The 22,969-nt window shown below is 67.0% G+C and overlaps 8 non-coding genes across 8 annotated transcripts; all 8 read right to left on the bottom strand.

The window, feature by feature from the left end:
• Nucleotides 1-2,256: 2,256 nt before the first annotated feature.
• LOC143640465 (5S ribosomal RNA) lies at nt 2,257-2,375 on the bottom strand. The gene has a single exon (XR_013154935.1). It is a non-coding gene; the product is annotated as a 5S ribosomal RNA (ribosomal RNA).
• A 2,831-nt stretch (nt 2,376-5,206) lies between these two features.
• LOC143640482 (5S ribosomal RNA) lies at nt 5,207-5,325 on the bottom strand. The gene has a single exon (XR_013154952.1). It is a non-coding gene; the product is annotated as a 5S ribosomal RNA (ribosomal RNA).
• A 2,648-nt stretch (nt 5,326-7,973) lies between these two features.
• Nucleotides 7,974-8,093, bottom strand: LOC143640476 (5S ribosomal RNA). Its single transcript, XR_013154946.1, has one exon. It is a non-coding gene; the product is annotated as a 5S ribosomal RNA (ribosomal RNA).
• A 2,633-nt stretch (nt 8,094-10,726) lies between these two features.
• On the bottom strand, nt 10,727-10,846 carry LOC143640477 (5S ribosomal RNA). The gene has a single exon (XR_013154947.1). It is a non-coding gene; the product is annotated as a 5S ribosomal RNA (ribosomal RNA).
• A 2,629-nt stretch (nt 10,847-13,475) lies between these two features.
• LOC143640481 (5S ribosomal RNA) lies at nt 13,476-13,594 on the bottom strand. Its single transcript, XR_013154951.1, has one exon. It is a non-coding gene; the product is annotated as a 5S ribosomal RNA (ribosomal RNA).
• Nucleotides 13,595-16,435: 2,841 nt separating this feature from the next.
• LOC143640480 (5S ribosomal RNA) lies at nt 16,436-16,554 on the bottom strand. Its single transcript, XR_013154950.1, has one exon. It is a non-coding gene; the product is annotated as a 5S ribosomal RNA (ribosomal RNA).
• Nucleotides 16,555-19,185: 2,631 nt separating this feature from the next.
• On the bottom strand, nt 19,186-19,304 carry LOC143640475 (5S ribosomal RNA). The gene has a single exon (XR_013154945.1). It is a non-coding gene; the product is annotated as a 5S ribosomal RNA (ribosomal RNA).
• A 2,637-nt stretch (nt 19,305-21,941) lies between these two features.
• On the bottom strand, nt 21,942-22,060 carry LOC143640464 (5S ribosomal RNA). The gene has a single exon (XR_013154934.1). It is a non-coding gene; the product is annotated as a 5S ribosomal RNA (ribosomal RNA).
• Nucleotides 22,061-22,969: the final 909 nt, after the last annotated feature.

Genomic DNA, 22,969 nt, shown 5'->3' with positions numbered 1-22,969 from the left:
CCTCTGCCCCTCCTCGCCGAGCCCCAAGACCCCCGACCCCCGGGCACCCGGCAACCGCACCGCCACCCCACCCAGCCCTTCGCCTGGCCGAGAATCCCCAGAGAATCCCCAGCTGCCGCCGCCCGCGCTACCCTAGCCTAGCCTAGCCGAGCAGAGCCGAGCCGGGCGCCCAGAGAGCCAGGGGCGAAGACGGGAGCAGACACCCCGGCCCCCCGCGCCCCCCACCGGACACCCCAGAGACCCTGACAGAGGCCCAGCGCCCCAGCTGGAAATGCAGTGGGACTGGGCAATGGCGAGTGGCCGGCCACACACAACACCTGTGCGGGGAGCCACCCTCAGGGAGGGCCCGAGGAGGAACACACGCAGGGACCCACAGACAACCGGGCAGCGGGTGGCGAGCCGGCTGTGGCCCGCTGGTTCCCAGTCAGTCAGTCAGTCAGTCAGTCAGTCAGTCAGTCACAGGGCCAGGCTCAGAAGTGCGCCGCTGGGGCGCGGGCCTCGCCCTGAGTTCCCCATCCACTCTGCTTTGTCCACTCTGCACAGCAGCGCTTGGCCGCCCCGCACCCCCACCGCCACCCCCACCCTACCCTACCTCACCCCCACCCCACCACACTCTACCCCACCCCCGAGTGACTCCCTTCGGACTGAGTGCCAAGGTCGGAGGGCTCTGCGCCTTGTTTGTACACCTCAAGGACCAGGACCTGTACAGCACCGCCCTGAGGAAGGGCACAGACCCCTCCGTCCATTTGTCCATGGGCTGTGCTCCCGGAAAGGACCGCCTGTGAAAGTAGCGTTCCGAGTCAAACCCCGTCAGAGCCCAGTCGACGGCCTCACCAGACCGGAAGCCCCCTCACCCGCAAGCCTTGCGGGGGGCGGGGGGGAGCAGCGGTTGCGGGGGGGTCGCGCGCCCACCGGGCCTTCAGGCCCTGCCTCGCGGCCAGGCGTCTCCAGGTGGAGGGTTCGCCGCGAACAAAGGGGCCTCTGCCTCCCTGTCCCCACCGCCCGGCCTTGGCCTTCAGCTCCCCTCGGCACGTGGTCCTCCCCGGCAACCTCCTGGCCCCGAACCACTTGCCTGCTCCGAAGGCTGCTTCCTCCTCTTCTCGGAGCACCTGCCCTCCTTTGACATCTGCTCTCTTGCTTGGCTCCCAGCGCAGCCTCCTAAGACCCTGTGGCCTCCTGGGCCTTCTCTCAGCCTCTGCCCTGCACACACCCTGAAGACGTGCACTCACTTCAAGGGGGATGTGGGAATCCACTCTTACATCCACGGGAAGTTAGATGGGAGATGAGAGAACCTGTGACCGCCCAGTCTCGAGGCTGCCATGGACTGGGTGACTTGCAGCCCAGAGTGAGGTGGCTGGGGTGGGAGGGGGGAAGAGAGGAGTGAGTGTGTGTCTGTGTGTGTGTGTTTGTGAGAGAGAGAGAGAGAGAGAGAGAGAGAGCGAGAGAGACAGGGTGACAGACAGAAGGGCCAAGGAAAGAGACACACTGAGTGGGAGATGGAGACAGGAGGCCTCCTCACAGGCCAGTAGAGTCACAAAGGTGAAGGAGAGATGGATGAGCAGAGAGATAGACAGAAAGACATCTGCTTCCAGAGTGTGTGTGTGTGTGTGTGTGTGTGTGTGAGAGAGAGAGAGAGAGAGAGAGAGAGAGAGACAGAGATAGAGAGAGAGAGAGAGAAAGAGAGAGAGATGGGTGAAGAGACAGACTCAGGGCTGGGACCCTCAGGAGGAAGGCGTTGGGAAGGGAGGCAGAGTTGCCAAGGGACGGACCTAGGGAGAGACGCTGGATGGACTCTCTCACTCCCAGGACCTGGGTGGCCACGCTCTGCTGGTGTGGCAAGAACGGGTGGGGAGCGGCCCCTGCGGGTGGGCCCTGTGTTCTGGGGAAAAGCAGGTGTGCGCCTCCCCACCCCCCATCCGGGAGTGTGAGTGGTGGGGGGGGGTGGGGGTCGGTCAGGGTGCACAGGACTGGTCGAGGCCTGGACCAGGCTCGGCTCCGCCGGGTCGCCTGGAGTGTCCTAGCGTCCCTGGAGAGAGCCAGGCCAGTGTGGCTCACTGCAGGCGCTGGGCGCTGGGCGCCGGAGGCGAGGCGGGAGGCGGGAGGCCGGAGGCCAGCCGCAGGCCTGAAGGGACACCGGGAGCCCAGGGCTGCCCCTGCGCCCTACCCCCGCGGGCCCGGGGGTCACGGCCTGAGGCGGTCACGGACACTGTTTCCGGGCCACGCAAGAAAAGTGCGTGTGGGGAAGGGGGCGCAAAAAGCCTACAGCACCCGGTATTCCCAGGCGGTCTCCCATCCAAGTACTAACCAGGCCCGACCCTGCTTAGCTTCCGAGATCAGACGAGATCGGGCGCGTTCAGGGTGGTATGGCCGTAGACGGCGGAGGCTGCCCCGGAACGCCTCAAGAGCCTGCGCCGGCTTCCACCCTTCAGCCCAGGGGCAGGGGAGGGCAGGGGAGGGCAGGGCAGCGGTGGAGGGGGCCAACACAGCGGGTGTTCCCAGGGGGCCTCCCTCGCCCCGCCCCAGCACTGCCCAGCGCTCCTCAACTCAACTCCAGGCTGGCTTTCTCGCTCCGACCTGACTCGGTCCATGCGGCGGCGCGGGGGTCCTGGGAGACTGGCCGGCTCTCCCTCTCGGGTCCTCGGCCGGGCCGGATCGGGTCGGGGTGGAGTGGGCTAGGCGGGGCTGACAGGGGCTGAGTCCCGCCTCCACCTCTGCCCCTGGGCACCTGGCTCCACCTACCGGGAGCCCCGCCCCGGCCTGGCCTGGCCTCTGCCCCTCCTCGCCGAGCCCCAAGACCCCCGACCCCCGGGCACCCGGCAACCGCACCGCCACCCCACCCAGCCCTTCGCCTGGCCGAGAATCCCCAGAGAATCCCCAGCTGCCGCCGCCCGCGCTACCCTAGCCTAGCCTAGCCGAGCAGAGCCGAGCCGGGCGCCCAGAGAGCCAGGGGCGAAGACGGGAGCAGACACCCCGGCCCCCCGCGCCCCCACCGGACACCCCAGAGACCCTGACAGAGGCCCAGCGCCCCAGCTGGAAATGCAGTGGGACTGGGCAATGGCGAGTGGCCGGCCACACACAACACCTGTGCGGGGAGCCACCCTCAGGGAGGGCCCGAGGAGGAACACACGCAGGGACCCACAGACAACCGGGCAGCGGGTGGCGAGCCGGCTGTGGCCCGCTGGTTCCCAGTCAGTCAGTCAGTCAGTCAGTCAGTCACAGGGCCAGGCTCAGAAGTGCGCCGCTGGGGCGCGGGCCTCGCCCTGAGTTCCCCATCCACTCTGCTTTGTCCACTCTGCACAGCAGCGCTTGGCCGCCCCGCACCCCCACCGCCACCCCCACCCTACCCTACCTCACCCCCACCCCACCACACTCTACCCCACCCCCGAGTGACTCCCTTCGGACTGAGTGCCAAGGTCGGAGGGCTCTGCGCCTTGTTTGTACACCTCAAGGACCAGGACCTGTACAGCACCGCCCTGAGGAAGGGCAGAGACCCCTCCGTCCATTTGTCCATGGGCTGTGCTCCCGGAAAGGACCGCCTGTGAAAGTAGCGTTCCGAGTCAAACCCCGTCAGAGCCCAGTCGACGGCCTCACCAGACCGGAATCCCCCTCACCCGCAAGCCTTGCGGGGGGGCCGGGGGGAGCAGCGGTTGCGGGGGGTCGCGCGCCCACCGGGCCTTCAGGCCCTGCCTCGCGGCCAGGCGTCTCCAGGTGGAGGGTTCGCCGCGAACAAAGGGGCCTCTGCCTCCCTGTCCCCACCGCCCGGCCTTGGCCTTCAGCTCCCCTCGGCACGTGGTCCTCCCCGGCAACCTCCTGGCCCCGAACCACTTGCCTGCTCCGAAGGCTGCTTCCTCCTCTTCTCGGAGCACCTGCCCTCCTTTGACATCTGCTCTCTTGCTTGGCTCCCAGCGCAGCCTCCTAAGACCCTGTGGCCTCCTGGGCCTTCTCTCAGCCTCTGCCCTGCACACACCCTGAAGACGTGCACTCACTTCAAGGGGGATGTGGGAATCCACTCTTACATCCACGGGAAGTTAGATGGGAGATGAGAGAACCTGTGACCGCCCAGTCTCGAGGCTGCCATGGACTGGGTGACTTGCAGCCCAGAGTGAGGTGGCTGGGGTGGGAGGGGGGGAAGAGAGGAGTGAGTGTGTGTCTGTGTGTGTGTTTGTGAGAGAGAGAGAGAGAGAGAGAGAGAGCGAGAGAGACAGGGTGACAGACAGAAGGGCCAAGGAAAGAGACACACTGAGTGGGAGATGGAGACAGGAGGCCTCCTCACAGGCCAGTAGAGTCTCAAAGGTGAAGGAGAGATGGATGAGCAGAGAGATAGACAGAAAGACATCTGCTTCCAGAGTGTGTGTGTGTGTGTGTGTGTGTGTGAGAGAGAGAGAGAGAGAGAGAGAGAGAGCGAGAGAGACAGGGTGACAGACAGAAGGGCCAAGGAAAGAGACACACTGAGTGGGAGATGGAGACAGGAGGCCTCCTCACAGGCCAGTAGAGTCACAAAGGTGAAGGAGAGATGGATGAGCAGAGAGATAGACAGAAAGACATCTGCTTCCAGAGTGTGTGTGTGTGTGTGTGTGTGTGTGAGAGAGAGAGAGAGAGAGAGAGACAGAGATAGAGAGAGAGAGAGAGAAAGAGAGAGAGTGGGTGAAGAGACAGACTCAGGGCTGGGACCCTCAGGAGGAAGGCGTTGGGAAGGGAGGCAGAGTTGCCAAGGGACGGACCTAGGGAGAGACGCTGGATGGACTCTCTCACTCCCAGGACCTGGGTGGCCACGCTCTGCTGGTGTGGCAAGAACGGGTGGGGAGCGGCCCCTGCGGGTGGGCCCTGTGTTCTGGGGAAAAGCAGGTGTGCGCCTCCCCACCCCCCATCCGGGAGTGTGAGTGGTGGGGGGGGGTGGGGGTCGGTCAGGGTGCACAGGACTGGTCGAGGCCTGGACCAGGCTCGGCTCCGCCGGGTCGCCTGGAGTGTCCTAGCGTCCCTGGAGAGAGCCAGGCCAGTGTGGCTCACTGCAGGCGCTGGGCGCTGGGCGCCGGAGGCGAGGCGGGAGGCGGGAGTCGGGAGGCCAGCCGCAGGCCTGAAGGGACACCGGGAGCCCAGGGCTGCCCCTGCGCCCTACCCCCGCGGGCCCGGGGGTCACGGCCTGAGGCGGTCACGGACACTGTTTCCGGGCCACGCAAGAAAAGTGCGTGTGGGAAGGGGGCGCAAAAGCCTACAGCACCCGGTATTCCCAGGCGGTCTCCCATCCAAGTACTAACCAGGCCCGACCCTGCTTAGCTTCCGAGATCAGACGAGATCGGGCGCGTTCAGGGTGGTATGGCCGTAGACGGCGGAGGCTGCCCCGGAACGCCTCAAGAGCCTGCGCCGGCTTCCACCCTTCAGCCCAGGGGCAGGGGAGGGCAGGGGAGGGCAGGGCAGCGGTGGAGGGGGCCAACACAGCGGGTGTTCCCAGGGGGCCTCCCTCGCCCCGCCCCAGCACTGCCCAGCGCTCCTCAACTCAACTCCAGGCTGGCTTTCTCGCTCCGACCTGACTCGGTCCATGCGGCGGCGCGGGGGTCCTGGGAGACTGGCCGGCTCTCCCTCTCGGGTCCTCGGCCGGGCCGGATCGGGTCGGGGTGGAGTGGGCTAGGCGGGGCTGACAGGGGCTGAGTCCCGCCTCCACCTCTGCCCCTGGGCACCTGGCTCCACCTACCGGGAGCCCCGCCCCGGCCTGGCCTGGCCTCTGCCCCTCCTCGCCGAGCCCCAAGACCCCCGACCCCCGGGCACCCGGCAACCGCACCGCCACCCCACCCAGCCCTTCGCCTGGCCGAGAATCCCCAGAGAATCCCCAGCTGCCGCCGCCCGCGCTACCCTAGCCTAGCCTAGCCGAGCAGAGCCGAGCCGGGCGCCCAGAGAGCCAGGGGCGAAGACGGGAGCAGACACCCCGGCCCCCCGCGCCCCCCACCGGACACCCCAGAGACCCTGACAGAGGCCCAGCGCCCCAGCTGGAAATGCAGTGGGACTGGGCAATGGCGAGTGGCCGGCCACACACAACACCTGTGCGGGGAGCCACCCTCAGGGAGGGCCCGAGGAGGAACACACGCAGGGACCCACAGACAACCGGGCAGCGGGTGGCGAGCCGGCTGTGGCCCGCTGGTTCCCAGTCAGTCAGTCAGTCAGTCAGTCAGTCAGTCAGTCACAGGGCCAGGCTCAGAAGTGCGCCGCTGGGGCGCGGGCCTCGCCCTGAGTTCCCCATCCACTCTGCTTTGTCCACTCTGCACAGCAGCGCTTGGCCGCCCCGCACCCCCACCGCCACCCCCACCCTACCCTACCTCACCCCCACCCCACCACACTCTACCCCACCCCCGAGTGACTCCCTTCGGACTGAGTGCCAAGGTCGGAGGGCTCTGCGCCTTGTTTGTACACCTCAAGGACCAGGACCTGTACAGCACCGCCCTGAGGAAGGGCACAGACCCCTCCGTCCATTTGTCCATGGGCTGTGCTCCCGGAAAGGACCGCCTGTGAAAGTAGCGTTCCGAGTCAAACCCCGTCAGAGCCCAGTCGACGGCCTCACCAGACCGGAAGCCCCCTCACCCGCAAGCCTTGCGGGGGGCGGGGGGGAGCAGCGGTTGCGGGGGGGTCGCGCGCCCACCGGGCCTTCAGGCCCTGCCTCGCGGCCAGGCGTCTCCAGGTGGAGGGTTCGCCGCGAACAAAGGGGCCTCTGCCTCCCTGTCCCCACCGCCCGGCCTTGGCCTTCAGCTCCCCTCGGCACGTGGTCCTCCCCGGCAACCTCCTGGCCCCGAACCACTTGCCTGCTCCGAAGGCTGCTTCCTCCTCTTCTCGGAGCACCTGCCCTCCTTTGACATCTGCTCTCTTGCTTGGCTCCCAGCGCAGCCTCCTAAGACCCTGTGGCCTCCTGGGCCTTCTCTCAGCCTCGCCCTGCACACACCCTGAAGACATGCACTCACTTCAAGGGGGATGTGGGAATCCACTCTTACATCCACGGGAAGTTAGATGGGAGATGAGAGAACCTGTGACCGCCCAGTCTCGAGGCTGCCCTGGACTGGGTGACTTGCAGCCCAGAGTGAGGTGGCTGGGGTGGGAGGGGGGAAGAGAGGAGTGAGTGTGTGTCTGTGTGTGTGTGTTTGTGAGAGAGAGAGAGAGAGAGAGAGAGAGAGAGCGAGAGAGACAGGGTGACAGACAGAAGGGCCAAGGAAAGAGACACACTGAGTGGGAGATGGAGACAGGAGGCCTCCTCACAGGCCAGTAGAGTCACAAAGGTGAAGGAGAGATGGATGAGCAGAGAGATAGACAGAAAGACATCTGCTTCCAGAGTGTGTGTGTGTGTGTGTGTGTGTGTGAGAGAGAGAGAGAGAGAGAGAGAGAGAGAGAGAGAGACAGAGATAGAGAGAGAGAGAGAGAAAGAGAGAGAGATGGGTGAAGAGACAGACTCAGGGCTGGGACCCTCAGGAGGAAGGCGTTGGGAAGGGAGGCAGAGTTGCCAAGGGACGGACCTAGGGAGAGACGCTGGATAGACTCTCTCACTCCCAGGACCTGGGTGGCCACGCTCTGCTGGTGTGGCAAGAACGGGTGGGGAGCGGCCCCTGCGGGTGGGCCCTGTGTTCTGGGGAAAAGCAGGTGTGCGCCTCCCCACCCCCCATCCGGGAGTGTGAGTGGTGGGGGGGGTGGGGGTCGGTCAGGGTGCACAGGACTGGTCGAGGCCTGGACCAGGCTCGGCTCCGCCGGGTCGCCTGGAGTGTCCTAGCGTCCCTGGAGAGAGCCAGGCCAGTGTGGCTCACTGCAGGCGCTGGGCGCTGGGCGCCGGAGGCGAGGCGGGAGGCGGGAGGCGGGAGGCCAGCCGCAGGCCTGAAGGGACACCGGGAGCCCAGGGCTGCCCCTGCGCCCTACCCCCGCGGGCCCGGGGGTCACGGCCTGAGGCGGTCACGGACACTGTTTCGGGCCACGCAAGAAAAGTGCGTGTGGGAAGGGGGCGCAAAAGCCTACAGCACCCGGTATTCCCAGGCGGTCTCCCATCCAAGTACTAACCAGGCCCGACCCTGCTTAGCTTCCGAGATCAGACGAGATCGGGCGCGTTTCAGGGTGGTATGGCCGTAGACGGCGGAGGCTGCCCCGGAACGCCTCAAGAGCCTGCGCCGGCTTCCACCCTTCAGCCCAGGGGCAGGGGAGGGCAGGGGAGGGCAGGGCAGCGGTGGAGGGGCCAACACAGCGGGTGTTCCCAGGGGGCCTCCCTCGCCCCGCCCCAGCACTGCCCAGCGCTCCTCAACTCAACTCCAGGCTGGCTTTCTCGCTCCGACCTGACTCGGTCCCCGCGGCGGCGCGGGGGTCCTGGGAGACTGGCCGGCTCTCCCTCTCGGGTCCTCGGCTGGGCCGGATCGGGTCGGGGTGGAGTGGGCTAGGCGGGGCTGACAGGGGCTGAGTCCCGCCTCCACCTCTGCCCCTGGGCACCTGGCTCACCTACCGGGAGCCCCGTCCCGGCCTGGCCTGGCCTCTGCCCCTCCTCGCCGAGCCCCAAGACCCCCGACCCCGGGCACCCGGCACCCGCACCGCCACCCCACCCAGCCCTTCGCCTGGCCGAGAATCCCCAGAGAATCCCCAGCTGCCGCCGCCCGCGCTACCCTAGCCTAGCCTAGCCGAGCAGAGCCGAGCCGGGCGCCCAGAGAGCCAGGGGCGAAGACGGGAGCAGACACCCCGGCCCCCCGCGCCCCCCACCGGACACCCAGAGACCCTGACAGAGGCCCAGCGCCCCAGCTGGAAATGCAGTGGGGACTGGGCAATGGCGAGCGGCCGGCCACACACAACACCTGTGCGGGGAGCCACCCTCAGGGGAGGGCCCGAGGAGGAACACAGGCAGGGACCCACAGACAACCGGGCAGCGGGTGGCGAGCCGGCTGTGGCCCGCTGCTTCCCAGTCAGTCAGTCAGTCAGTCAGTCAGTCAGTCAGTCACAGGGCCAGGCTCAGAAGTGCGCCGCTGGGGCGCGGGCCTCGCCCTGAGTTCCCCATCCACTCTGCTTTGTCCACTCTGCACAGCAGCGCTTGGCCGCCCCGCACCCCCACCGCCACCCCCACCCTACCCTACCTCACCCCCACCCCACCACACTCTACCCCACCCCGAGTGACTCCCTTCGGACTGAGTGCCAAGGTCGGAGGGCTCTGCGCCTTGTTTGTACACCTCAAGGACCAGGACCTGTACAGCACCGCCCTGAGGAAGGGCACAGACCCCTCCGTCCATTTGTCCATGGGCTGTGCTCCCGGAAAGGACCGCCTGTGAAAGTAGCGTTCCGAGTCAAACCCCGTCAGAGCCCAGTCGACGGCCTCACCAGACCGGAAGCCCCCTCACCCGCAAGCCTTGCGGGGGGCGGGGGGGAGCAGCGGTTGCGGGGGTCGCGCGCCCACCGGGCCTTCAGGCCCTGCCTCGCGGCCAGGCGTCTCCAGGTGGAGGGTTCGCCGCGAACAAAGGGGGCCTCTGCCTCCCTGTCCCCACCGCCCGGCCTTGGCCTTCAGCTCCCCTCGGCACGTGGTCCTCCCTGGCAACCTCCTGGCCCCCGAACCACTTGCCTGCTCCGAAGGCTGCTTCCTCCTCTTCTCGGAGCACCTGCCCTCCTTTGACATCTGCTCTCTTGCTTGGCTCCCAGCGCAGCCTCCTAAGACCCTGTGGCCTCCTGGGCCTTCTCTCAGCCTCTGCCCTGCACACACCCTGAAGACGTGCACGCACTTCAAGGGGGATGTGGGAATCCACTCTTACATCCACGGGAAGTTAGATGGGAGATGAGAGAACCTGTGACCGCCCAGTCTCGAGGCTGCCATGGACTGGGTGACTTGCAGCCCAGAGTGAGGTGGCTGGGGTGGGAGGGGGAAGAGAGGAGTGAGTGTGTGTCTGTGTGTGTGTGTTTGTGAGAGAGAGAGAGAGCGAGAGAGACAGGGTGACAGACAGAAGGGCCAAGGAAAGAGACACACTGAGTGGGAGATGGAGACAGGAGGCCTCCTCACAGGCCAGTAGAGTCACAAAGGTGAAGGAGAGATGGATGAGCAGAGAGATAGACAGAAAGACATCTGCTTCCAGAGTGTGTGTGTGTGTGTGTGTGTGTGTGAGAGAGAGAGAGAGAGAGAGAGAGAGAGAGAGAGAGACAGAGATAGAGAGAGAGAGAGAGAAAGAGAGAGAGATGGGTGAAGAGACAGACTCAGGGCTGGGACCCTCAGGAGGAAGGCGTTGGGAAGGGAGGCAGAGTTGCCAAGGGAACGGACCTAGGGAGAGACGCTGGATAGACTCTCTCACTCCCAGGACCTGGGTGGCCACGCTCTGCTGGTGTGGCAAGAACGGGTGGGGAGCGGCCCCTGCGGGTGGGCCCTGTGTTCTGGGGAAAAGCAGGTGTGCGCCTCCCCACCCCCCATCCGGGAGTGTGAGTGGTGGGGGGGGGTGGGGGTCGGTCAGGGTGCACAGGACTGGTCGAGGCCTGGACCAGGCTCGGCTCCGCCGGGTCGCCTGGAGTGTCCTAGCGTCCCTGGAGAGAGCCAGGCCAGTGTGGCTCACTGCAGGCGCTGGGCGCTGGGCGCCGGAGGCGAGGCGGGAGGCGGGAGGCGGGAGGCCAGCCGCAGGCCTGAAGGGACACCGGGAGCCCAGGGCTGCCCCTGCGCCCTACCCCCGCGGGCCCGGGGGTCACGGCCTGAGGCGGTCACGGACACTGTTTCCGGGCCACGCAAGAAAAGTGCGTGTGGGAAGGGGGGCGCAAAAGCCTACAGCACCCGGTATTCCCCAGGCGGTCTCCCATCCAAGTACTAACCAGGCCCGACCCTGCTTAGCTTCCGAGATCAGACGAGATCGGGCGCGTTCAGGGTGGTATGGCCGTAGACGGCGGAGGCTGCCCCGGAACGCCTCAAGAGCCTGCGCCGGCTTCCACCCTTCAGCCCAGGGGCAGGGGAGGGCAGGGGAGGGCAGGGCAGCGGTGGAGGGGGCCAACACAGCGGGTGTTCCCAGGGGGCCTCCCTCGCCCCGCCCCAGCACTGCCCAGCGCTCCTCAACTCAACTCCAGGCTGGCTTTCTCGCTCCGACCTGACTCGGTCCCCGCGGCGGCGCGGGGGTCCTGGGAGACTGGCCGGCTCTCCCTCTCGGGTCCTCGGCCGGGCCGGATCGGGTCGGGGTGGAGTGGGCTAGGCGGGGCTGACAGGGGCTGAGTCCCGCCTCCACCTCTGCCCCTGGGCACCTGGCTCCACCTACCGGGAGCCCCGTCCCGGCCTGGCCTGGCCTCTGCCCCTCCTCGCCGAGCCCCAAGACCCCCGACCCCCGGGCACCCGGCACCCGCACCGCCACCCCACCCAGCCCTTCGCCTGGCCGAGAATCCCCAGAGAATCCCCAGCTGCCGCCGCCCGCGCTACCCTAGCCTAGCCTAGCCGAGCAGAGCCGAGCCGGGCGCCCAGAGAGCCAGGGGCGAAGACGGGAGCAGACACCCCGGCCCCCCGCGCCCCCCACCGGACACCCCAGAGACCCTGACAGAGGCCCAGCGCCCCAGCTGGAAATGCAGTGGGACTGGGCAATGGCGAGCGGCCGGCCACACACAACACCTGTGCGGGGAGCCACCCTCAGGGAGGGCCCGAGGAGGAACACAGGCAGGGACCCACAGACAACCGGGCAGCGGGTGGCGAGCCGGCTGTGGCCCGCTGCTTCCCAGTCAGTCAGTCAGTCAGTCAGTCAGTCAGTCAGTCACAGGGCCAGGCTCAGAAGTGCGCCGCTGGGGCGCGGGCCTCGCCCTGAGTTCCCCATCCACTCTGCTTTGTCCACTCTGCACAGCAGCGCTTGGCCGCCCCGCACCCCCACCGCCACCCCCACCCTACCCTACCTCACCCCCACCCCACCACACTCTACCCCACCCCCGAGTGACTCCCTTCGGACTGAGTGCCAAGGTCGGAGGGCTCTGCGCCTTGTTTGTACACCTCAAGGACCAGGACCTGTACAGCACCGCCCTGAGGAAGGGCACAGACCCCTCCGTCCATTTGTCCATGGGCTGTGCTCCCGGAAAGGACCGCCTGTGAAAGTAGCGTTCCGAGTCAAACCCCGTCAGAGCCCAGTCGACGGCCTCACCAGACCGGAAGCCCCCTCACCCGCAAGCCTTGCGGGGGGCGGGGGGAGCAGCGGTTGCGGGGGGTCGCGCGCCCACCGGGCCTTCAGGCCCTGCCTCGCGGCCAGGCGTCTCCAGGTGGAGGGTTCGCCGCGAACAAAGGGGCCTCTGCCTCCCTGTCCCCACCGCCCGGCCTTGGCCTTCAGCTCCCCTCGGCACGTGGTCCTCCCCGGCAACCTCCTGGCCCCGAACCACTTGCCTGCTCCGAAGGCTGCTTCCTCCTCTTCTCGGAGCACCTGCCCTCCTTTGACATCTGCTCTCTTGCTTGGCTCCCAGCGCAGCCTCCTAAGACCCTGTGGCCTCCTGGGCCTTCTCTCAGCCTCTGCCCTGCACACACCCTGAAGACGTGCACGCACTTCAAGGGGGATGTGGGAATCCACTCTTACATCCACGGGAAGTTAGATGGGAGATGAGAGAACCTGTGACCGCCCAGTCTCGAGGCTGCCATGGACTGGGTGACTTGCAGCCCAGAGTGAGGTGGCTGGGGTGGGAGGGGGGAAGAGAGGAGTGAGTGTGTGTCTGTGTGTGTGTGTTTGTGAGAGAGAGAGAGAGCGAGAGAGACAGGGTGACAGACAGAAGGGCCAAGGAAAGAGACACACTGAGTGGGAGATGGAGACAGGAGGCCTCCTCACAGGCCAGTAGAGTCACAAAGGTGAAGGAGAGATGGATGAGCAGAGAGATAGACAGAAAGACATCTGCTTCCAGAGTGTGTGTGTGTGTGTGTGTGTGTGTGTGAGAGAGAGAGAGAGAGAGAGAGAGAGAGAGACAGAGATAGAGAGAGAGAGAGAGAAAGAGAGAGAGATGGGTGAAGAGACAGACTCAGGGCTGGGACCCTCAGGAGGAAGGCGTTGGGAAGGGAGGCAGAGTTGCCAAGGGACGGACCTAGGGAGAGACGCTGGATGGACTCTCTCACTCCCAGGACCTGGGTGGCCACGCTCTGCTGGTGTGGCAAGAACGGGTGGGGAGCGGCCCCTGCGGGTGGGCCCTGTGTTCTGGGGAAAAGCAGGTGTGCGCCTCCCCACCCCCCATCCGGGAGTGTGAGTGGTGGGGGGGGGTGGGGGTCGGTCAGGGTGCACAGGACTGGTCGAGGCCTGGACCAGGCTCGGCTCCGCCGGGTCGCCTGGAGTGTCCTAGCGTCCCTGGAGAGAGCCAGGCCAGTGTGGCTCACTGCAGGCGCTGGGCGCTGGGCGCCGGAGGCGAGGCGGGAGGCGGGAGGCCGGAGGCCAGCCGCAGGCCTGAAGGGACACCGGGAGCCCAGGGCTGCCCCTGCGCCCTACCCCCGCGGGCCCGGGGGTCACGGCCTGAGGCGGTCACGGACACTGTTTCCGGGCCACGCAAGAAAAGTGCGTGTGGGAAGGGGGCGCAAAAGCCTACAGCACCCGGTATTCCCAGGCGGTCTCCCATCCAAGTACTAACCAGGCCCGACCCTGCTTAGCTTCCGAGATCAGACGAGATCGGGCGCGTTCAGGGTGGTATGGCCGTAGACGGCGGAGGCTGCCCCGGAACGCCTCAAGAGCCTGCGCCGGCTTCCACCCTTCAGCCCAGGGGCAGGGGAGGGCAGGGGAGGGCAGGGCAGCGGTGGAGGGGGCCAACACAGCGGGTGTTCCCAGGGGGCCTCCCTCGCCCCGCCCCAGCACTGCCCAGCGCTCCTCAACTCAACTCCAGGCTGGCTTTCTCGCTCCGACCTGACTCGGTCCATGCGGCGGCGCGGGGGTCCTGGGAGACTGGCCGGCTCTCCCTCTCGGGTCCTCGGCCGGGCCGGATCGGGTCGGGGTGGAGTGGGCTAGGCGGGGCTGACAGGGGCTGAGTCCCGCCTCCACCTCTGCCCCTGGGCACCTGGCTCCACCTACCGGGAGCCCCGCCCCGGCCTGGCCTGGCCTCTGCCCCTCCTCGCCGAGCCCCAAGACCCCCGACCCCCGGGCACCCGGCAACCGCACCGCCACCCCACCCAGCCCTTCGCCTGGCCGAGAATCCCCAGAGAATCCCCAGCTGCCGCCGCCCGCGCTACCCTAGCCTAGCCTAGCCGAGCAGAGCCGAGCCGGGCGCCCAGAGAGCCAGGGGCGAAGACGGGAGCAGACACCCCGGCCCCCCGCGCCCCCCACCGGACACCCCAGAGACCCTGACAGAGGCCCAGCGCCCCAGCTGGAAATGCAGTGGGACTGGGCAATGGCGAGCGGCCGGCCACACACAACACCTGTGCGGGGAGCCACCCTCAGGGAGGGCCCGAGGAGGAACACACGCAGGGACCCACAGACAACCGGGCAGCGGGTGGCGAGCCGGCTGTGGCCCGCTGGTTCCCAGTCAGTCAGTCAGTCAGTCAGTCAGTCAGTCACAGGGCCAGGCTCAGAAGTGCGCCGCTGGGGCGCGGGCCTCGCCCTGAGTTCCCCATCCACTCTGCTTTGTCCACTCTGCACAGCAGCGCTTGGCCGCCCCGCACCCCCACCGCCACCCCCACCCTACCCTACCTCACCCCCACCCCACCACACTCTACCCCACCCCCGAGTGACTCCCTTCGGACTGAGTGCCAAGGTCGGAGGGCTCTGCGCCTTGTTTGTACACCTCAAGGACCAGGACCTGTACAGCACCGCCCTGAGGAAGGGCAGAGACCCCTCCGTCCATTTGTCCATGGGCTGTGCTCCCGGAAAGGACCGCCTGTGAAAGTAGCGTTCCGAGTCAAACCCCGTCAGAGCCCAGTCGACGGCCTCACCAGACCGGAATCCCCCTCACCCGCAAGCCTTGCGGGGGGCCGGGGGGAGCAGCGGTTGCGGGGGGTCGCGCGCCCACCGGGCCTTCAGGCCCTGCCTCGCGGCCAGGCGTCTCCAGGTGGAGGGTTCGCCGCGAACAAAGGGGCCTCTGCCTCCCTGTCCCCACCGCCCGGCCTTGGCCTTCAGCTCCCCTCGGCACGTGGTCCTCCCCGGCAACCTCCTGGCCCCGAACCACTTGCCTGCTCCGAAGGCTGCTTCCTCCTCTTCTCGGAGCACCTGCCCTCCTTTGACATCTGCTCTCTTGCTTGGCTCCCAGCGCAGCCTCCTAAGACCCTGTGGCCTCCTGGGCCTTCTCTCAGCCTCTGCCCTGCACACACCCTGAAGACGTGCACTCACTTCAAGGGGGATGTGGGAATCCACTCTTACATCCACGGGAAGTTAGATGGGAGATGAGAGAACCTGTGACCGCCCAGTCTCGAGGCTGCCATGGACTGGGTGACTTGCAGCCCAGAGTGAGGTGGCTGGGGTGGGAGGGGGGAAGAGAGGAGTGAGTGTGTGTCTGTGTGTGTGTGTTTGTGAGAGAGAGAGAGAGAGAGAGAGAGAGAGCGAGAGAGACAGGGTGACAGACAGAAGGGCCAAGGAAAGAGACACACTGAGTGGGAGATGGAGACAGGAGGCCTCCTCACAGGCCAGTAGAGTCTCAAAGGTGAAGGAGAGATGGATGAGCAGAGAGATAGACAGAAAGACATCTGCTTCCAGAGTGTGTGTGTGTGTGTGTGTGTGTGTGAGAGAGAGAGAGAGAGAGAGAGAGAGAGCGAGAGAGACAGGGTGGACAGACAGAAGGGCCAAGGAAAGAGACACACTGAGTGGGAGATGGAGACAGGAGGCCTCCTCACAGGCCAGTAGAGTCACAAAGGTGAAGGAGAGATGGATGAGCAGAGAGATAGACAGAAAGACATCTGCTTCCAGAGTGTGTGTGTGTGTGTGTGTGTGAGAGAGAGAGAGAGAGAGAGAGAGAGACAGAGATAGAGAGAGAGAGAGAGAAAGAGAGAGAGATGGGTGAAGAGACAGACTCAGGGCTGGGACCCTCAGGAGGAAGGCGTTGGGAAGGGAGGCAGAGTTGCCAGGGACGGACCTAGGGAGAGACGCTGGATGGACTCTCTCACTCCCAGGACCTGGGTGGCCACGCTCTGCTGGTGTGGCAAGAACGGGTGGGGAGCGGCCCCTGCGGGTGGGCCCTGTGTTCTGGGGAAAAGCAGGTGTGCGCCTCCCCACCCCCCATCCGGGAGTGTGAGTGGTGGGGGGGGGGTGGGGGTCGGTCAGGGTGCACAGGACTGGTCGAGGCCTGGACCAGGCTCGGCTCCGCCGGGTCGCCTGGAGTGTCCTAGCGTCCCTGGAGAGAGCCAGGCCAGTGTGGCTCACTGCAGGCGCTGGGGCGCTGGGCGCCGGAGGCGAGGCGGGAGGCGGGAGGCGGGAGGCCAGCCGCAGGCCTGAAGGGACACCGGGAGCCCAGGGCTGCCCCTGCGCCCTACCCCCGCGGGCCCGGGGGTCACGGCCTGAGGCGGTCACGGACACTGTTTCCGGGCCACGCAAGAAAAGTGCGTGTGGGAAGGGGGCGCAAAAGCCTACAGCACCCGGTATTCCCAGGCGGTCTCCCATCCAAGTACTAACCAGGCCCGACCCTGCTTAGCTTCCGAGATCAGACGAGATCGGGCGCGTTCAGGGTGGTATGGCCGTAGACGGCGGAGGCTGCCCCGGAACGCCTCAAGAGCCTGCGCCGGCTTCCACCCTTCAGCCCAGGGGCAGGGGAGGTCAGGGGAGGGCAGGGCAGCGGTGGAGGGGGCCAACACAGCGGGTGTTCCCAGGGGGCCTCCCTCGCCCCGCCCCAGCACTGCCCAGCGCTCCTCAACTCAACTCCAGGCTGGCTTTCTCGCTCCGACCTGACTCGGTCCATGCGGCGGCGCGGGGGTCCTGGGAGACTGGCCGGCTCTCCCTCTCGGGTCCTCGGCCGGGCCGGATCGGGTCGGGGTGGAGTGGGCTAGGCGGGGCTGACAGGGGCTGAGTCCCGCCTCCACCTCTGCCCCTGGGCACCTGGCTCCACCTACCGGGAGCCCCGTCCCGGCCTGGCCTGGCCTCTGCCCCTCCTCGCCGAGCCCCAAGACCCCCGACCCCCGGGCACCCGGCACCCGCACCGCCACCCCCACCCAGCCCTTCGCCTGGCCGAGAATCCCCAGAGAATCCCCAGCTGCCGCCGCCCGCGCTACCTAGCCTAGCCTAGCCGAGCAGAGCCGAGCCGGGCGCCCAGAGAGCCAGGGGCGAAGACGGGAGCAGACACCCCGGCCCCCCGCGCCCCCCACCGGACACCCCAGAGACCCTGACAGAGGCCCAGCGCCCCAGCTGGAAATGCAGTGGGACTGGGCAATGGCGAGCGGCCGGCCACACACAACACCTGTGCGGGGAGCCACCCTCAGGGAGGGCCCGAGGAGGAACACAGGCAGGGACCCACAGACAACCGGGCAGCGGGTGGCGAGCCGGCTGTGGCCCGCTGCTTCCCAGTCAGTCAGTCAGTCAGTCAGTCAGTCAGTCAGTCACAGGGCCAGGCTCAGAAGTGCGCCGCTGGGCGCGGGCCTCGCCCTGAGTTCCCCATCCACTCTGCTTTGTCCACTCTGCACAGCAGCGCTTGGCCGCCCCGCACCCCCACCGCCACCCCCACCCTACCCTACCTCACCCCCACCCCACCACACTCTACCCCACCCCCGAGTGACTCCCTTCGGACTGAGTGCCAAGGTCGGAGGGCTCTGCGCCTTGTTTGTACACCTCAAGGACCAGGACCTGTACAGCACCGCCCTGAGGAAGGGCACAGACCCCTCCGTCCATTTGTCCATGGGCTGTGCTCCCGGAAAGGACCGCCTGTGAAAGTAGCGTTCCGAGTCAAACCCCGTCAGAGCCCAGTCGACGGCCTCACCAGACCGGAAGCCCCCTCACCCGCAAGCCTTGCGGGGGGCGGGGGGGAGCAGCGGTTGCGGGGGGTCGCGCGCCCACCGGGCCTTCAGGCCCTGCCTCGCGGCCAGGCGTCTCCAGGTGGAGGGTTCGCCGCGAACAAAGGGGCCTCTGCCTCCCTGTCCCCACCGCCCGGCCTTGGCCTTCAGCTCCCCTCGGCACGTGGTCCTCCCTGGCAACCTCCTGGCCCCGAACCACTTGCCTGCTCCGAAGGCTGCTTCCTCCTCTTCTCGGAGCACCTGCCCTCCTTTGACATCTGCTCTCTTGCTTGGCTCCCAGCGCAGCCTCCTAAGACCCTGTGGCCTCCTGGGCCTTCTCTCAGCCTCTGCCCTGCACACACCCTGAAGACGTGCACGCACTTCAAGGGGGATGTGGGAATCCACTCTTACATCCACGGGAAGTTAGATGGGAGATGAGAGAACCTGTGACCGCCCAGTCTCGAGGCTGCCATGGACTGGGTGACTTGCAGCCCAGAGTGAGGTGGCTGGGGTGGGAGGGGGGAAGAGAGGAGTGAGTGTGTGTCTGTGTGTGTGTGTTTGTGAGAGAGAGAGAGAGCGAGAGAGACAGGGTGACAGACAGAAGGGCCAAGGAAAGAGACACACTGAGTGGGAGATGGAGACAGGAGGCCTCCTCACAGGCCAGTAGAGTCACAAAGGTGAAGGAGAGATGGATGAGCAGAGAGATAGACAGAAAGACATCTGCTTCCAGAGTGTGTGTGTGTGTGTGTGTGTGTGTGAGAGAGAGAGAGAGAGAGAGAGAGAGAGAGAGAGACAGAGATAGAGAGAGAGAGAGAGAAAGAGAGAGAGATGGGTGAAGAGACAGACTCAGGGCTGGGACCCTCAGGAGGAAGGCGTTGGGAAGGGAGGCAGAGTTGCCAAGGGACGGACCTAGGGAGAGACGCTGGATAGACTCTCTCACTCCCAGGACCTGGGTGGCCACGCTCTGCTGGTGTGGCAAGAACGGGTGGGGAGCGGCCCCTGCGGGTGGGCCCTGTGTTCTGGGGAAAAGCAGGTGTGCGCCTCCCCACCCCCCATCCGGGAGTGTGAGTGGTGGGGGGGGGTGGGGGTCGGTCAGGGTGCACAGGACTGGTCGAGGCCTGGACCAGGCTCGGCTCCGCCGGGTCGCCTGGAGTGTCCTAGCGTCCCTGGAGAGAGCCAGGCCAGTGTGGCTCACTGCAGGCCCTGGGCGCTGGGCGCCGGAGGCGAGGCGGGAGGCGGGAGGCGGGAGGCCAGCCGCAGGCCTGAAGGGACACCGGGAGCCCAGGGCTGCCCCTGCGCCCTACCCCCGCGGGCCCGGGGGTCACGGCCTGAGGCGGTCATGGACACTGTTTCCGGGCCACGCAAGAAAAGTGCGTGTGGGAAGGGGGCGCAAAAGCCTACAGCACCCGGTATTCCCAGGCGGTCTCCCATCCAAGTACTAACCAGGCCCGACCCTGCTTAGCTTCCGAGATCAGACGAGATCGGGCGCGTTCAGGGTGGTATGGCCGTAGACGGCGGAGGCTGCCCCGGAACGCCTCAAGAGCCTGCGCCGGCTTCCACCCTTCAGCCCAGGGGCAGGGGAGGGCAGGGGAGGGCAGGGCAGCGGTGGAGGGGGCCAACACAGCGGGTGTTCCCAGGGGGCCTCCCTCGCCCCGCCCCAGCACTGCCCAGCGCTCCTCAACTCAACTCCAGGCTGGCTTTCTCGCTCCGACCTGACTCGGTCCCCGCGGCGGCGCGGGGGTCCTGGGAGACTGGCCGGCTCTCCCTCTCGGGTCCTCGGCCGGGCCGGATCGGGTCGGGGTGGAGTGGGCTAGGCGGGGCTGACAGGGGCTGAGTCCCGCCTCCACCTCTGCCCCTGGGCACCTGGCTCCACCTACCGGGAGCCCCGTCCCGGCCTGGCCTGGCCTCTGCCCCTCCTCGCCGAGCCCCAAGACCCCCGACCCCCGGGCACCCGGCACCCGCACCGCCACCCCACCCAGCCCTTCGCCTGGCCGAGAATCCCCAGAGAATCCCCAGCTGCCGCCGCCCGCGCTACCCTAGCCTAGCCTAGCCGAGCAGAGCCGAGCCGGGCGCCCAGAGAGCCAGGGGCGAAGACGGGAGCAGACACCCCGGCCCCCCGCGCCCCCCACCGGACACCCCAGAGACCCTGACAGAGGCCCAGCGCCCCAGCTGGAAATGCAGTGGGACTGGGCAATGGCGAGCGGCCGGCCACACACAACACCTGTGCGGGGAGCCACCCTCAGGGAGGGCCCGAGGAGGAACACAGGCAGGGACCCACAGACAACCGGGCAGCGGGTGGCGAGCCGGCTGTGGCCCGCTGCTTCCCAGTCAGTCAGTCAGTCAGTCAGTCAGTCAGTCAGTCACAGGGCCAGGCTCAGAAGTGCGCCGCTGGGGCGCGGGCCTCGCCCTGAGTTCCCCATCCACTCTGCTTTGTCCACTCTGCACAGCAGCGCTTGGCCGCCCCGCACCCCCACCGCCACCCCCACCCTACCCTACCTCACCCCCACCCCACCACACTCTACCCCACCCCCGAGTGACTCCCTTCGGACTGAGTGCCAAGGTCGGAGGGCTCTGCGCCTTGTTTGTACACCTCAAGGACCAGGACCTGTACAGCACCGCCCTGAGGAAGGGCAGAGACCCCTCCGTCCATTTGTCCATGGGCTGTGCTCCCGGAAAGGACCGCCTGTGAAAGTAGCGTTCCGAGTCAAACCCCGTCAGAGCCCAGTCGACGGCCTCACCAGACCGGAAGCCCCCTCACCCGCAAGCCTTGCGGGGGGCGGGGGGGAGCAGCGGTTGCGGGGGGTCGCGCGCCCACCGGGCCTTCAGGCCCTGCCTCGCGGCCAGGCGTCTCCAGGTGGAGGGTTCGCCGCGAACAAAGGGGCCTCTGCCTCCCTGTCCCCACCGCCCGGCCTTGGCCTTCAGCTCCCCTCGGCACGTGGTCCTCCCCGGCAACCTCCTGGCCCCGAACCACTTGCCTGCTCCGAAGGCTGCTTCCTCCTCTTCTCGGAGCACCTGCCCTCCTTTGACATCTGCTCTCTTGCTTGGCTCCCAGCGCAGCCTCCTAAGACCCTGTGGCCTCCTGGGCCTTCTCTCAGCCTCTGCCCTGCACACACCCTGAAGACGTGCACTCACTTCAAGGGGGATGTGGGAATCCACTCTTACATCCACGGGAAGTTAGATGGGAGATGAGAGAACCTGTGACCGCCCAGTCTCGAGGCTGTATGGACTGGGTGACTTGCAGCCCAGAGTGAGGTGGCTGGGGTGGGAGGGGGGAAGAGAGGAGTGAGTGTGTGTCTGTGTGTGTGTGTTTGTGAGAGAGAGAGAAAGAGAGAGAGAGAGAGAGAGCGAGAGAGACAGGGTGACAGACAGAAGGGCCAAGGAAAGAGACACACTGAGTGGGAGATGGAGACAGGAGGCCTCCTCACAGGCCAGTAGAGTCACAAAGGTGAAGGAGAGATGGATGAGCAGAGAGATAGACAGAAAGACATCTGCTTCCAGAGTGTGTGTGTGTGTGTGTGTGTGAGAGAGAGAGAGAGAGAGAGAGAGAGACAGAGATAGAGAGAGAGAGAGAGAAAGAGAGAGAGATGGGTGAAGAGACAGACTCAGGGCTGGGACCCTCAGGAGGAAGGCGTTGGGAAGGGAGGCAGAGTTGCCAAGGGACGGACCTAGGGAGAGACGCTGGATGGACTCTCTCACTCCCAGGACCTGGGTGGCCACGCTCTGCTGGTGTGGCAAGAACGGGTGGGGAGCGGCCCCTGCGGGTGGGCCCTGTGTTCTGGGGAAAAGCAGGTGTGCGCCTCCCCACCCCCCATCCGGGAGTGTGAGTGGTGGGGGGGGGTGGGGGTCGGTCAGGGTGCACAGGACTGGTCGAGGCCTGGACCAGGCTCTGCTCCGCCGGGTCGCCTGGAGTGTCCTAGCGTCCCTGGAGAGAGCCAGGCCAGTGTGCCTCACTGCAGGCGCTGGGCGCTGGGCGCCGGAGGCGAGGCGGGAGGCGGGAGGCGGGAGGCCAGCTGCAGGCCTGAAGGGACACCAGGAGCCCAGGGCTGCCCCTGCGCCCTACCCCCGCGGGCCCGGGGGTCACGGCCTGAGGCGGTCACGGACACTGTTTCCGGGCCACGCAAGAAAAGTGCGTGTGGGAAGGGGGCGCAAAAGCCTACAGCACCCGGTATTCCCAGGCGGTCTCCCATCCAAGTACTAACCAGGCCCGACCCTGCTTAGCTTCCGAGATCAGACGAGATCGGGCGCGTTCAGGGTGGTATGGCCGTAGACGGCGGAGGCTGCCCCGGAACGCCTCAAGAGCCTGCGCCGGCTTCCACCCTTCAGCCCAGGGGCAGGGGAGGGCAGGGGAGGGCAGGGCAGCGGTGGAGGGGGCCAACACAGCGGGTGTTCCCAGGGGGCCTCCCTCGCCCCGCCCCAGCACTGCCCAGTGCTCCTCAACTCAACTCCAGGCTGGCTTTCTCGCTCCGACCTGACTCGGTCCCCGCGGCGGCGCGGGGGTCCTGGGAGACTGGCCGGCTCTCCCTCTCGGGTCCTCGGCCGGGCCGGATCGGGTCGGGGTGGAGTGGGCTAGGCGGGGCTGACAGGGGCTGAGTCCCGCCTCCACCTCTGCCCCTGGGCACCTGGCTCCACCTACCGGGAGCCCCGCCCCGGCCTGGCCTGGCCTCTGCCCCTCCTCGCCGAGCCCCAAGACCCCCGACCCCCGGGCACCCGGCACCCGCACCGCCACCCCACCCAGCCCTTCGCCTGGCCGAGAATCCCCAGAGAATCCCCAGCTGCCGCCGCCCGCGCTACCCTAGCCTAGCCTAGCCGAGCAGAGCCGAGCCGGGCGCCCAGAGAGCCAGGGGCGAAGACGGGAGCAGACACCCCGGCCCCCCGCGCCCCCCACCGGACACCCCAGAGACCCTGACAGAGGCCCAGCGCCCCAGCTGGAAATGCAGTGGGACTGGGCAATGGCGAGTGGCCGGCCACACACAACACCTGTGCGGGGAGCCACCCTCAGGGAGGGCCCGAGGAGGAACACACGCAGGGACCCACAGACAACCGGGCAGCGGGTGGCGAGCCGGCTGTGGCCCGCTGGTTCCCAGTCAGTCAGTCAGTCAGTCAGTCACAGGGCCAGGCTCAGAAGTGCGCCGCTGGGGCGCGGGCCTCGCCCTGAGTTCCCCATCCACTCTGCTTTGT

The sequence above is a fragment of the Callospermophilus lateralis genome, unplaced genomic scaffold (genome assembly GCF_048772815.1).
Source record: "Callospermophilus lateralis isolate mCalLat2 unplaced genomic scaffold, mCalLat2.hap1 Scaffold_3076, whole genome shotgun sequence".
NCBI classification, from domain to species: Eukaryota; Metazoa; Chordata; class Mammalia; order Rodentia; family Sciuridae; genus Callospermophilus; species Callospermophilus lateralis.
Note: the sequence above shows the minus strand (reverse complement) of the source record. Positions and strands in the feature narration are given on the sequence as shown.